Genomic DNA, 14,240 nt, shown 5'->3' on the forward strand with positions numbered 1-14,240 from the left:
AGTCTGCCCCAATAGGATTTGAGGCGTGACAAAAGTGGTATCAGAGAAGTTCGTCCTAGTGAGTCTACAAAGCCATGTCTACATAGAGTATTATTTATCGGTGTGTCGTGCACCGCATCTATAAACAGGAGGCTATGGACATTTAGGAATTGTTTTTTTCTTCATGTCTTAGATTGTGCGATAGATCCTATATTGTATATGAAGTCATAGTTGACCACTGAATCCGTTTGTTTTTTTTATTATAGTAATGATGCCGGTTACCAGAAGTAAGAATACTGGTAAACAAGTAGATGTGGCTGCCGGAGAGGGGACTAGTAAGTCACCCACTATACCAGCTAATCAATGTGAGGCTCCAGCTGAGCATGCATCAGAAACTTCTTCCACTCCGGAATAAATAAGGGGGAGGAGAACTATATCCCCAAAGCCACCTATTAATGATGCTGATCATGTTCTTAGAAATGCAGTGCAACTTTTGACTCGTATAGTTGCTGGGCAAGCTTAAGGGCAAGCCATTCCTACCATGGGTCCTAGTGGTACAGATAGGGCGGCTAGCCTTCGAACACAGGATTTTCTTAACATGGATCCTCCCACTTTTAATGGATCAGATATTAACGAGGACCCACAAGACTTTATTGTTCAAATTCAAAGGGCCTTAGATGTTATGTATGTAACGGGTAGAGAGACAGTGGAGTTAGCGGCGTATAGATTCAAAGAGAGGCTATATATTGGTATGAGGACTGGAAACAATCTAGGAGTATTGATGCACCCCCAGCTACTTGGAAAGAGTTCAAAGAGGCATTTTTTGATCATTATCTTCCATTTGAGATTTGTCAGGCCCGTGTAGATCAGTTTTTAAATCTTCATCAGGGGAATATGAGCGTGAGGGAGTACAGTCTCCAATTTAATTCCTTGTCGAGATATGCTCCTAATATTGTAGCTACTATGGATGACAGAGTTCATCAATATGTGGATAGGCTGGATCCATATCTGGTTAGAGATTGTACTATTACCGCTTTGAGCAAAGATATGGACATAACAAGGATCCAAGATTTTACACAAAAAATTGAAGATCAGAGACAAGGGATAAGAACACATGAATTAGAAAGAGGATATTCCAAGAGGGCCAGATCTACAGGGCAGTTCATGGCATCCTAAGGAGGGTTCAGACCACAGTTTTCTGTTAGACCACCTAGGCTATTATCTTCTTATTCTGTAGCTAGTGCCCCACCACAGTTCCAAGGGTCTAGATGAAATCAATTTGGGCACAGAAATGAGAGTCAGAGTTCACGGATAGTAGGGTACCAAGGGCAAGTGAATATGAGCCAATCGAGACCTCCTCGACAGCCATGCAATAAATGTGGAAGGTATCATTTGGGCGCATGTCTGCTGGGGACAAATGTTTACTTTTGGTGCGGTATGTCGGGGTATGTGATGAGAGAATGCCTACGAAGGGGCATAGGGGGTTTGGCATGACCTACGGGGTTATTTGTTGCATCATCATCATCGATGCCTTATTCAGGAAGGGGTGCACAACCAATGGGTCATTTTAGAGGTGACAAAAGAGCCACGAGTTCTAGTGGGGCTCAAAATCGCACGTATGCTCTAGCGGATCGACAGAATTTAGAGGCTTCCCTAGATGTGGTTACGGGTATGTTGTCTATCTTTTCATTCGATGTATATACCTTAATTGATCCCGGTTCTATATTATCTTATGTTACTCCATTGGTTGATGGAAAGTTCGAAAGAATACCCAAACTATTAGTTAAGCCATTTGAAGTGTCCACACCAGTTGGGGAATCTATTATAGCTAGAAGGGTTTACCAAAACTGCATAGTAACTGTTTGTGGTCGTGATACGATGGCTAATATTGTGGAGTTAGAAATGGTAGATTTTGATGTTATAATGGGTATGGACTGGTTGGCGTCTTGTTATTCCACAATTGATTGCTGCACAAAAAATGTATATTTCCAATTTCCAAATGAATCAGTCCTTGAATGGAAAGGTGAAATTGGCGCTCCAAGAGGTAGATTTATTTCTTATTTTAAGGCAAGAAGAATAATTTTCAAGGGATACATATATCATTTAGTTAGAGTAAGGGATACAGAAGTGGAGCCACCAACTCTTCACGCTGTTCTAGTGGTAAATGAATTTTCTGATGTATTTTCTGAAGATCTTCTAGGTTTGCCTCCTGAACGAGAAGTAGAGTTTGGTATTGATGTAATACCAGGCACCCAACCAATCTCCATTCCTTCGTATAGAATGGCCCCAGCAGAATTACGAGAATTGAAAGAGCAATTGAAATATTTGCTAGAGAAGGGGTTCATAAGGCCTAGTATGTCCCCCTGGGGAGCACCAGTGTTATTTGTGCGCAAAAAAGATGGCTCGCCGAGGATGTGTATTGATTATCGGTAATTGAATAAGGTGACTATTAAGAATAAATATCCTCTCCCAAGAATTGATGATTTATTTGATCAGTTACAGGGCGCCAAGTGCTTTTCTAAGATTGATTTTAGGTCAGGTTACCACCAAGTGAGGGTCAAAGAAAAAGATATATCCAAGACAGCTTTCAAAACACGGTATGGTCATTATGAGTTTCTAGATATGTCATTTAGGCTAACAAATGCACCCACAGATTTTATGGATTTGATGAATAGGGTGTTTAAGCCTTTCCTGGATGTATTTATGATAGTTTTTATAGATGATATTCTAGTTTATTCTAGATCAGAAGAGGACCATGCCAATCACTTACGACAGGCATTGCAGACTCTTCGTGATTGTAAGATTTATGCAAAGTTTTCTAAATGTGAGTTTTGGTTAATGTCGGTGGCATTTTTGGGTCATATTGTATCTAGTGAAGGGATAAAGGTTGATGCTCAAAAGATAGAAGCTATGAATAACTGGCCAAGGCCCACAACGCCTACGGAGATTCTTAGTTTTCTCGAGTTGGCCGGTTATTATAGAAGGTTTGTTGAAGGCTTTTCTTCCATTTCAGCACCCTTAACCAAGCTAACCCATAAAGCATCCAAATTCCAATGGAATGATGCCTGTGAGAAGAGTTTTTAAGATTTAAAGAACAAGTTGATTTCTACACCCGTGTTGGTACTTTCAGAAGGTACCGAAGGGTATACAGTATATTGTGATGCTTCCAGAATTGGTTTAGGATGTGTATTGATGCAGCATGGTAAGATAATAGCATATGCTTCTAGACATTTGCGGCCATACGAGAAAAATTATCCTACATACGATCTTGAGCTAGTAGCAGTTATTTTTGCTTTAAAGATATGGATCCACTACTTATATGGGGTTCATGTTGATATATATACTGACCATAAGAGCTTGCAATATATTTTTAATTAGAAGGATCTAAATTTAAGGCAGCGGAGATGGCTTGAACTATTAAAGGACTACCATGTTGATATCTTGTACCATCCAGGGAAAGCAAATGTGGTAGCTAATGCGTTAAGTAGTAAGTCTATGATGGCGCCTATAGAAAGGCAAGGGATGATTAAAGACATTCACCAGTTAGATAGTTTGGGAGTTCACCTTCTTGAAACTCCGGATAAAGAGCTTATCGTACATAATGCTGCGGAATCTTCATTAGTAGCTGAAGTGAAAAAGAAGCAATATGCAGATCCTATTTTGTTACAGCTTAAGGATAAAGTTCAGAGTGGAGCGACCAAGGCATTTGAGCTTATACAAGAAGGAGTACTTCAGTGCCAAAACCGATTGTGTGTGCCGAATGTAGACGGGCTAAGAAAGAAGATTATGACAGAGGCACATCATTCAAGGTATTCCATGCATCCAGGATCAACCAAAATGTATCAAGATTTGAAAGATATGTATTGGTGGAATGACATGAAGAAGAACATTGCAGAATTTGTAGCTGAATGTCCAAATTGTCAAAGAGTTAAAGTTGAGCACCAAAAACCCGAAGGTTATATGCAATGCATTGATCTTCCAAGCTGGAAGTGGGACATGATCAACATGGATTTAGTTATTGGTTTGCCTCGTACATCCCGGAAGTTTGATTCTATATGGGTGATTGTTGATAGGCTTACCAAATCCGCACATTTTCTACCAGTTAGGACCACTTACACAGTTGAAGAGTATGCGAAGCTATACATTAAAGAGATAGTCCGATTACATGGAGTGCCAATCTCTATTATATCAGATCGGGGAACCCAATTTAGCACAAACTTTTGGAAGTCTTTTCAGAAGTGTTTGGGAACACAAGTGAAGTTGAGTATAACTTTTCACCCTCAAACTGATGGAAAAACAGAACGTACCATCCAAACACTTGAAAATATGCTACGAGCTTGTGTAATAGATTTTAAGGGAAAATGGGATGATCATTTGCCTCTTATTGAGTTTGCCTACAATAATAGCTATCATTCAAGTATCAAAATGGCACCATATGAAGCTTTATATGGAAGGAAGTGTAGATCACCAATAGGATGGTTCGAAGTGGGTGAAACTATTTTGTTTGGACCGGATCTTGTTTATCAAGCCATAGAGAAGGTTAAAGTAATTCAGCAATGATTGGAAACAGCCCAAAGTCGACCCAAGTCATATGCGGATAGTAGAAGAAGAGGGCTAGAGTTTTCTATAGGTGATTGGGTATTTTTGAAGGTATCACCAATGAAAGGGGTAATGAGATTTGGCAAGAAAGGAAAGTTGAGTCCATGTTATATTGGCCCGTATAAGATCACTCGAAGGTTTGGAGAAGTTGCATATGAATTAGATCTACCCCAAGAGCTCTCATCAGTACATCCGGTATTTCATGTGTCAATGCTTCAAAAGTGCATCGGAGATCCATCACATATCACTTCTACTGAGGATGTGCAAGTTGCGGAAGATCTTACCTATGAGGAAGTGCCTATTGCTATTCTAGATCGTCAAGTTAAGAAGATGAGAAATAAAGAGATAGCATCTGTGAAAGTACATTGGAGAAATCGTCAAAGGGATGAGATTACATGGGAAACTGAGGAAGCAATGAAATCTAAGTACCCTCATTTGTTCAAAGATGAAGAGGAAGTTCAAGAAACGGAGTTAGAACATTAACAAGTAAGGTTTTTTTTTTATATATGCATAGTATTTATGTGATGATGTGAATATTAATGATGGACTTGAACTTGTTTCGGTTGAATAACTACGCTAACATTCGAGGACGAATGTCCTAAAGGGGGGAAGCATGTAACACCCCATATTCAAGTACGTGTATTGGTGTATTCAAGTAGGTGTATTGGTCTTATTTATATGGAATTAATTTTTTAATTTTATTTATACCGGAATTTACCCGTCGATGGTTCCATAAGAAGGTTATTGAATAAGATTTCCAACGATATAAAGATTTCTAAAAACAGATAGGTTTCAGATATAATCGAGCACGTTCGAATCTATAAAATGGTGGCCGGGATATTTGGGAATAGTAAATGTGCAGGAAAATTTCCTGCACACAAACTACTGAGGCCAGCCGAATTTTTGGGTCAACTTATAATGAAATGGGAGAACTGCGACCTATGAAAATAAATATCTTTGAGTCTTCTTTCCAGTGCAATTGGTTTCATCCAAATCCAACGTTAGAGTAAAGAGTTATACTAGTTTTACTTCAGCCTATCAAAATAAATTTTTAGGGTCAACTTCAAATGACCATAACTCCTTGTACAGGACGAACTGGGTGACCTACTTTATATGAAATGAAAGCCCTTTGAATTATCCTTCAAACGATACCAATTTTACCCAAATCCGATATCTGAGCAAAGAGTTATGGTCAATATACTTTAGCTTATCAAAACAGTCCACCAAAGGACAGATTTGACATTATTTAAATTTTAAAGGCATTTTGGTCATTTTCAATTATATTATGGATGGGAATATGTGTATATATACATATATATGAGTTCAAAAACTCATTTTCATCATTAATCATTGAGAAAGAACAAACCCTAGCCAAATTTGACCTTTAAATTACTTTTGATTCAACCGTAGAAATTCCAAAGTAATCCGATAACTGCGTTTGTCATCTCAAGAGCTTCGAACGACACCTATTATTTTTACAAACAGGATTGCATAATCACGAGGTGAATTCTAAGGTATGAATATTGTTTGCCTTTATTCTTTTCCATATGTATGTGTGTGATAGAGGATTATATGTATTGGTTGTTATTGAAAGGTGATGGAAATAGGGTTATGGACTATTTTGTATGAATTGGTTGTATTGAATTGTGGAAGATGGATATGGTAATTGAGTTATGAAAGATGGATATGGTAATTGAGTTATGGAAGGTGGATATGGTGATATACTATTGAATTGATGATTATTTATGTCTATGGCTCAATTTGGTTTAATGGATTGGTTGGAAGGATAAATGAATCCAAACTTGATATTGGAGGATGTTGTATGAATATGCATGGCATGTAAATGTAATTGGAGTATAAGAGGGTTAAAGTGACACCCTTTATGGTGTAATTAAGGTTTACTACTTAACCACTAGTTTGGTGAATTCAAATAATTAAATTATGACGTTTGGTTGCTAATACTAGATTGCTATATATGTTCATTATAGATAAGTAATCCGAAAAGACGGGAAGTCCATTTGGGACTAGTATTGAAGGTTGACAGTCAGGTATGTAAAGCATACTCTATACCATATCTTTGGCATGAAGGTGAACAATTGTTCTATTTAGAAAGTTTCCAAAGTTATTCAATAACATGTGATCCATAATGGTTTTGTATGATGTCCTACATTACCAATGAACTTGTTTCCACCCTACAAGATGTCAATACATTCCAATACTTACTTGTTTTCCAAATCTTACATGTTTATTGCACTAATGAATGTCAGAAGGTATTCGGTTACTCAAACAAGATCCATGTGCTATTAATGACTCCAAAACGTTTCATTGATATACCAATAAGTTCCTACTTCATTGTTATGGCATTGATGACTCCAAAACACTTCATTGATGTACCAATGAGTTCTTACTTCATTGTTATTGCATTGATGGTCTATTTATATGTCTCTTATTGATGTATCATTGTTTCAAAGTATCAAAAATACGGTGGCAACCGAAATAATAATCTCAAAGATTAATTGAATTAAGTGATGGAAGTTCTCTCTTATCGGGTGGTATCCTAGGGGCATAAGCCTATCATGGGTCGATCCCTATTTATGTGTTTATGGGTGGTATCCTAGGGGCATAAGCCTATCATGGGTCGATCCTAGTTGATATGTACTGGAGGCAGCCTAATGGTCATAGTACAGTACAGTAATGATTACAAAGATGATAAGAACGAAGGTAAAGTGATTGAATAAATACAATGTACAGGCTGTCACAAGTTCTAGTAAGTGTGGTCCACTTCTATTATGAAAATATATAATTATCACTTAAATAACAAATTTAGCCCAAATACATATTTAAAAATGCATTTATTTGGAAAAATAATTGTTGTAATTTTATTTGAAAATCGAAGAAACTCGAGATTTAACGTAGTTATGGAGGGCAAAAATTAGGTGTCAACAACTTCCCCCTCCTTTTAGGTAGGGTGGATGCAAGTAACCCTGGGCAAAGAGAGGTTGACGCTCCTAATTTTTGTCTGACTACAAATTTGAAACTGAAAGAGGTTAGTTTTTTGCACGAGTTTCATGGAGTTATGGCCGAACCTCGGCATCAAGTTTCCTACATATCTCAGGTTACATAAGAATTCAGGCCACTTGTAGTTCATAAAGCTTGGTTAAAAGCACGATTTTTTAAAAAATTCACAAACCCGAAGATCAAGAGGACCATTATTACCTTTCAACCCAGAACCTCAAAGAATCAGAAGTATGGCTGAACAAGAAGCTACAAGACTGGCCGCTATGGAGAATGCTCAAGTTAACCAACAGAATGCTTGATTACCAGCGCGTGTACCCAAGGTGGATAATAAAGATTTATGTGATGATAAGTTGGTTGATCCTGTGAATAGTCGATGTGCTGAAAATGTTATACTAGCAAATTGGAATCAGTCAGCAAGAGGTTGAATACACCAACAGCCTGCGGTGAAATTCAACCTTGATAAAGAGGATGCCGCTGATTTGGATGGACCTGCAGCTACCGGAGCAATCATTCCACCACCACTAGCTCCTAAGTGAAATTCAATATCACCAGCACTTTGATCTAACCACCACTATCATGATTTTTTAAAAAATTCACCGCCTACATATCCCCGAGTCTTAAGAAATCAGACTACTTGTAGTTCGATTCAATCGTTAGAAAAGATAGTCTTTTATTTCAGACGATCTTTGGCTCAAAGTGATAAGTTTATCGAGTTGGGGAAAAGAGTCTTGTAACCTCTTAACCATGAACGTGGAGCTCTTCACATCCATAGATAATATTTTACCTGGGCATAATTTTCAAAACTCTAGGAGTCCTATCACTCGAATTCGGAAAAAAGAGAAGGTTACCCTCGGCATGAGTTAAGAAATATTCCAGAGTTAAAGCTGAGACTTAGAACATCCCAAAATACCCACATGACTTCTAACAGGGGTGTGTTTGGATGGTGGTGGCGATCATCCTTTATCTCGCATCCAAAGAGTTTGACGTCCCTCTCTAGACTATGTCCCGTTTTGCTGCTAAGAAAGAGTTCCACATTGTGCTGCGTCCTTTTTGGATTCATCCACACCTGTGGGTTTGATTTGAGATTTTCATCCTCTCGGATGCTCTTGACAATATCTCAAACAAAATTATTAGTGCTAAACATAATTCACGAAAGGGGCATATAGTTTTTTACCACATCTCCACGAGACTTGTTGCCTAAGAAGCGAAGTCACCCTTCCTTGTACCTGTTTGGAATTAAAAACTGGCAACGACAAACACAACAGCCATCTTGGTTGTTGTATAATTATGACATTTGTCGGTTGAATATGTCTTCAAAGTGAGGTGGCCCTTTTGGACACCAGCAACACTTTATGCAGAAAGGTCCATGCAATCATGTAATCTTATGCTGGTGTGGCAACCCTTTTGGTTACCTATATCACTTTTTGTATGTGGAAAGATAAGCTCTCCAGTTATATTCTATGATCGATTTATAAATTTCCCTTAATTTGTCGATCTTTGGATAATCTTGCGCATTATTTGATGTTGGATGCGAGGCGACTTGCAGATATCCTTTTAATTGTTAGATTTTAGGTAATCCTGCACATTATCTGACCATGGATAAGAGATAGCTTACAGATATCCCCCCAATCGCTAGCTTTTAGGTGTTCCTGCACATCATCCGACCTTGGATACGATATGACTTATAGATATCTCTCAAATTATTAGTCCTTGGGTAATCCTGCACATAATCGATCTTGGATATGACACGACTTGTAGAGAACCCTTGAATGTATCAATTTGATAATCTTGTATATTCTTCGGTAAGGATTTAGTTGCGACTTATGGATAACCTTCAGACTGTCGATTTTTGCACGATCTTGCACACTATCCAGTTAGGATGTCGTTGTGGCTTACGGATGACCTATAGGCTATCAACTTATAGGTGATCTTTTACACTATCCCACTTCAAATAATATGACTTATAGATGATCCTCTAATTCTCAATTTCTAGGAAATCTCATATATCATCCATCTTTAGACACCGGCTTAAAGGCATTCCTTCAAATCGTATGCTCTTGATGCATTCAGATACTGATTCATAAAATGATGAGATATCCTTGACACCAACATTTGTGTCTAGCGTGTCAACAGATATTAAATGCTGATGATATCCTCGATGCCAACATTTGTGTCTAGCATATCAACAGATATGAAATGATGATGATATCCTTGATGCCAGCATTTCTGTCTTGCCTGTCAACAGATATAAGATGATTATGATATGAATGGCCCTCTTAGCAATGATATAAAATGACCCTCTTGGCAATGATATGAAATAACCCTCTTGGCAATGATTAATGGCCCTCTTGGAAATGATATGCAATGGCCCTCTTTGCAATGATATGCAATGGTCCTCTTGGCAATGATATGAAATGGCCCTCTTGGCAATGATATGAAATGGCCTACTTGGCAATGATATGCAATGGCCCTCTTGGCAATGATATGCAATGGCCCTCTTGGCAATGATATGAAATGACCCTCTTGGCAGTGATATGCAATATCCCTCTAGGCAATGATATTCAATCGCCCTATTGGCAATGATATGAAATGCCCCTCTTGGAAATTTAAAAACAGTTTCACCTGAGTTCATTTATCAGCGTCTTGCTTTCTACATGTACCTGTACTCAAGGTAGATGATTAGTAGACACAAAGTCTCTTTTTCTAGAGACTATTTTTTAGAAAAATTCTAAATACAATATTTGTAAAGAAGACAAGACGTTTTTATTTGTCCTCCATGATCTAAAGAAATGAGATGGACAATTCAAAAAGGTCCTCAATAAATGGGTATTAAATCCATTTTTAGGGTTATCCAAAAATACCATTCTTGAGCATTAGTGCTCTGGTGTGTCTCCCGACTTGCTCGGGGATTTTTCGAAAGAAACACTCATTTTTGTGTATCGATCCCTGCATCCACAGAAAAATGATTAGTTTGAATGAAACTACTCCGTGTTGACCTTCTTTGATCCTTGATTTGCTCCTTGCCATCTTTTGGGTACTCCGTCATATTGGAACTTCCACCACCGACTCCCTATTCCTGTCGATGCCTATGCAATAACTAAATAAAAGATTTGTAAAGATTGTTGAAAGTAGTCTTAAATTTTAGAAAATAGTTTCGAAAGCTTCTATAAAAACTTTAGAAAATCTCTGCCAGTCATGACATGTACTAGCTCAACGAACGTCTGCCTTTTGGTTCTGACTTTATCTGACAGAGGATTTCTAAACCTCATCATCATTGTTAGAGGGTTCGTCAAATAGTTCTGTCATAGCCAGAAATTGAGTCTACCTAGACTTTGTCACAATTGGTGGCTTCAAAAGCTTGGCTTTAACATATGGTGCCGGGGAATTTGAAATATATTCCAGTATTTGGTCAAAATTTTGAAGCCTCCCTCAAAATTTCTGTCCCAGTTTAGAGTAGTCTGAGATGGTATCATCTCGAGTGGATCTTAAGTCTTTGCTGATCTTCATTCTCTTTGTTGGATGTTGATCTTTTCTTGTGAATTTTTTAGATTCCTTCTCAAAAATTCTGCCCCAGTTTCCATTTTCTAGGGTTATATGATCGAGCCGCTGGGGTGCCTACGTATCCCATTGAAGTAGGAATCAGGTCAAACGTAGTTAAAGACTACGCTAGGGATATATAGAAAAATGTAATGGATTGACCGAAGCCGACATAGGCCACCTACGTATCTCATTCTTGAGAATTCAGGTCATCACGTAGTTCATACATAAAGGGAAGGGATAAATTTTTCTAAGGGGTTGACCGAAGCCGACATAGGCTGCCTACGTATTCCATTCTTGGAAATTCAGGTCAAACGTAGTTCGTACATAAAGGGAGGGATAAATTTTCCTAAGGGGTTGACCGAAGCCGACATAGGATGCCTACGTATCCCTTTCTTGGGAATTCAGGTCAAACGTAGTTCGTACATAAAAAGAAGGGACAAATTATCCTAAGGGGTTGACTGAAGCCAACATAGGCCGCCTACGTATCCCTTTCTTAGAAATTCAGGTTAAACGTAGTTCGTACATAAAAAGAAGGGACAAATTATCCTAAGGGGTTGACCGAAGCCGACATAGGCCGCCTACGTATCCCTTTCTTGGGAATTCAGGTCAAACGTAGTTCGTACATAAACTCATGATGGCCCTAAAAATACTTTTATCTATCTTACTAGGATATTAATAAGTACTTCTATGGATGACATGACGTTTACATTGCTTTTGTCTTGATAGAACAAAAGGATCAAATGTCCAATGGAGTCATCGCCTTCCTAGTTAACCTCCTTTGTTTTCTCTAGAATAGGCTTCTTTGATTCTCAAACTCTTTGACTCTTTTGTTGACTGTTCTAGGGCTTTCATTATTTTGCTTCTTGACATGACATGACAATGACAGGTTTTAAGTTACTGTGATACGATGGGCGATGAGTCATGAGTGGAGTGGAGGTCCAATTCAACAATGTTTTCTCCAATTAATCTTCCATGATCCTCGAGACTATCACTAACAGGGCTGAAAAATGATTGGTAGAGTCCAGTTTTACTACTAGTCATTTTCTTTTCCTATAACAAAGCTATAGTCAAGAAGAGAATCTCTTATTCATTTTGATATGGTGAAGTAAGGTCATTTTGTGCAAACACAGAGTAGTTTCTATTACCGGCAAAGTAAAATATGTAAAGCAAGATGATAAGGTAGGAAGTAAATACATAGAGTTGTTTCTCATCTCATGCGAATTGATCCATGAAGTAATGATGACTCGAGGATTTCAATGAATAGGATTTTGCTCAATGATATGGATAGGTGAAATTTGTCAGGAAGGTTCAACTCTTCTTCTTTCAAGAAAGTGGAGGACAACAGAGCTTTTGGAGATATGGGACGAGCCGAAAGGCTTCCTACGTATCTCACGGAGGAGAAATCAGGCCCTATGTTGATCGAACTATAATGACATTTTCTGATTCTAAAGTAAACTTTCCTAAAATGGTAGCGATCATTTTGGAAGTTTTAAGAATAACTACGGACTTTTCTGAGAAACTTGGGAGACTTGGAGTACTTTTGGTCGGACTTTTGTATAGTGGGGTATATTTCTGCTTAGAGATGCTCTGTGGAAAATGTTATTGGATCCACTCGCCTTTGATTCGAATCAACATAACACGTATAAGCACATAAACAGTTATATTACACAAGCATATTATAATAAACGTGCATCTTAATTTGGTGACAATTTTTTAGCCAAGGGTTTAGGCCTAACGAATTTTGAAGAAAATATACGTCTTTTTAAAGCCAATCCATTATCCCCAAAACCCTTCATAGGTATACAAAAATGACACAAAGGCCTATAAAAATTGCACAAAAGGGGTACAATCTTAAGGGAAAGGAAAAATAACATGAGAAAAAGAATAATGTCCCGTGCAGGAGATAGAAAATACTAGTTCCTCAATGCTCTTCTATCAGCCTTCGCCCTCTTAGCTTTGTCATTAGCGACACACGTTGATGATCAAGCGACTTTCGTATAGCTGTGCCTTAGATGCAACCGCCCAAATCGATCAATTTCTTGCTTGACTTGCTTTGATTCTTCTTACGAAATTAAGCAAATCAAGCTTATTTCCAACGCCCAAAGGATAATGGATTGAATTACAAAGACATATATTTTCTTCAACACATAAATATGGATCGTCTATAATTGACTCGGGGTCAATAGATGCAGGGTAGGTTTTCTAATGAACCCAATACCCCACTCGAGTATTGGGTCGTCCTAGGATCATGCCTAAAATAAAGTTTTGGTTTCATTCTATCCTAGGTGTCTAGAGTGGGTTTGAACACTGGTTCTCAAATGGACAACTTGAGTTTGAAAATACGAATAGCCATCGGACGACTTACGTGCTAATAAGCCGTTCGTATTTCCAACACATTTTTAGAATTGAACAACAGGGGCTGGGACATCCACGAAACCTCAAAACAGTTTAAATAAAGCAGAAATATGCCATGAGATGCGATAGTTAAACTTTACAGAATGAAACACATAAATAGTTAATCAAAAGACGAAATTAAACATTTGGTTAGAACCTAGTTACAAATCCACAGCAGAGTCTCCATTTCTGTTTTTGCGGAGAAATTTGACTTTTGAAAGAGAGTCGCCACTTAATTTTGAAAAGGAATTAAGAAACCTTTATAAAATACTTAAAACGATCCAAAACAGAAAAATTGTTTAAGTTTTGAAGATTATGAGTAAGCGGTTCCTATTAAAATTTTAGGAAGGTGTTAGACACCTAAAACGTTCGCTAACTTGTGGTTTTCCGAAATGCTTGAAAATCGTCTTTGATTAACCTTGAAAAAAGTTGATTTTTAAAAAGAAAGCGATTTTAGAAATATTTTCGTATTTATGCAAAACTGATTTTTTAGCGACATGACTAAGGATTTAACTCGGTTCGCAAAGAAGCATGTAAACAAGCATAAAGAAAAGGGGGAAGGGAGAAAGTAAGGGATTTAGACCATTGGGCCCAAATCAATGAGACCTGTCCTAGTCTAATTGGGCTTTCGACCCATTTCACCTATCCTAATCTAATTTTTGAGCCTTTGGCTCGAATTTTGCTCCACCTATATTAAATTTACAACTTTG

Source organism: Capsicum annuum, chromosome 4 (genome assembly GCF_002878395.1).
Source record: "Capsicum annuum cultivar UCD-10X-F1 chromosome 4, UCD10Xv1.1, whole genome shotgun sequence".
Taxonomy (NCBI): domain Eukaryota; kingdom Viridiplantae; phylum Streptophyta; class Magnoliopsida; order Solanales; family Solanaceae; genus Capsicum; species Capsicum annuum.